Source organism: Xenopus tropicalis, chromosome 7, assembly GCF_000004195.4.
Source record: "Xenopus tropicalis strain Nigerian chromosome 7, UCB_Xtro_10.0, whole genome shotgun sequence".
NCBI classification, from domain to species: Eukaryota; Metazoa; Chordata; class Amphibia; order Anura; family Pipidae; genus Xenopus; species Xenopus tropicalis.
Window position 1 is genome coordinate 10,196,285 of NC_030683.2, and position 2,171 is coordinate 10,198,455.

The window sequence follows — 2,171 nt, forward strand, 5'->3', positions numbered from 1 at the left end:
GAGTGCATTGAGGCACTTGGATCCTAAATTTGATTCCAATTGGGGCACTAACTGTAAGTTGATTGTATGCCACGTGTCAGCCTGGTTCTCCTCTGGCTTTTCCTCTCCCGTTTTCCTTCAGACTCAAGCAGGTTCAAGAGCTTAAGAGCTAATAAGAATATAGGTTATGGCAGTGATCCCCAACCTGTGGCTCCGGGGTAACATGTTGCTCCCCAACCCCTTGGATGTTGCTCTCAGTGGCCTCAAACCAGGGAGTTATTTTTGAATTCCTGACTTGGGGGCAAGTTTTGGAGGCATAAAGACCACGTGTACTGTCAAACAGAGCCTCCTGTAGGCTGCCAGTCCACTTTGGGCTACCAAATACAGTGGTGTGAAAAACTATTTGCCCCCTTCCTGATTTCTTATTCTTTTGCATGTTTGTCACACTTAAATGTTTCTGCTCATCAAAAACCGTTAACTATTAGTCAAAGATAACATAATTGAACACAAAATGCAGTTTTTAAATGAAGGTTTACGTTATTAAGGGAGAAAAAAAACTCCAAATCTACATGGCCCTGTGTGAAAAAGTGATTGCCCCCCTTGTTAAAAAATAACTTAACTGTGGTTTATCCCACCTGAGTTCAATTTCTGTAGTCACCCCCAGGCCTGATTACTGCCACACCTGTTTCAATCAAGAAATCACTTAAATAGGAGCTACCTGACACAGAGAAGTAGCCCAAAAGCACCTCAAAAGCTACACATCATGCCAAGATCCAAAGAAATTCAGGAACAAATGAGAACAAAAGTAATTGAGATCTATCAGTCTGGTAAAGGTTATAAAGCCATTTCTAAAGCTTTGGGACTCCAGCGAACCACAGTGAGAGCCATTATCCACAAATGGCAAAAACATGGAACAGTGGTGAACCTTCCCAGGAGTGGCCGGCCGACCAAAATTACCCCAAGAGCGCAGAGACAACTCATCCGAGAGGCCACAAAAGACCCCAGGACAACATCTAAAGAACTGCAGGCCTCACTTGCCTCAATTAAGGTCAGTGTTCACAACTCCACCATAAGAAAGAGACTGGGCAAAAACGGCCTGCATGGCAGATTTCCAAGGCGCAAACCACTTTTAAGTAAAAAGAACATTATGGCTCGTCTCAATTTTGCTAAAAAACATCTCAATGATTGCCAAGACTTTTGGGAAAATATCTTGTGGACCAACGAGACAAAAGTTGAACTTTTTGGAAGGTGCGTGTCCCGTTACATCTGGCGTAAAAGTAACACAGCATTTCAGAAAAAGAACATCATATCAACAGTAAAATATGGTGGCGGTAGTGTGATGGTCTGGGGTTGTTTTGCTGCTTCAGGACCTGGAAGGCTTGCTGTGATAGATGGAACCATGAATTCTACTGTCTACCAAAAAATCCTGAAGGAGAATGTCCGGCCATCTGTTCGTCAACTCAAGCTGAAGCGATCTTGGGTGCTGCAGCAGGACAATGACCCAAAACACAGCAGCAAATCCACCTCGGAATGGCTGAAGAAAAACAAAATGAAGACTTTGGAGTGGCCTAGTCAAAGTCCTGACCTGAATCCTATTGAGATGTTGTGGCATGACCTTAAAAAGGCGGTTCATGCTAGAAAACCCTCAAATAAAGCTGAATTACAACAATTCTGCAAAGATGAGTGGGCCAAAATTCCTCCAGATCGCTGTAAAAGACTCTTTGCAAGTTATCGCAAACGCTTGATTGCAGTTATTGCTGCTAAGGGTGGCCCAACCAGTTATTAGGTTCAGGGGGCAATTACTTTTTCACACAGGGCCATGTAGGTTTGGATTTTTTTTCTCTCTAAATAATAAAAACCCTCATTTAAAAACTGCATTTTGTGTTTACTTGTGTTATCTTTGACTAATAGTTAAATGTGTTTGATGATCAGAAACATTTTGTGTGACAAACATGCAAAAGAATAAGAAATCAGGAAGGGGGCAAATAGTTTTTCACACCACTGTAGCCAATCACAGCCCATATTGGTCACCCCCTTGCTTGTGTTGCTCCCCAACTTTTTTATATATTTAAATGTTGGTCATGGTTAATAAAGGCTGAGGTCCCCTGGGCTCGGGGGCCATGCTTGGAGCTGTAGTACATTACAGCCACTGGTGTAGTTTTGATTACTTAATACACTGTGTACATTGCAAA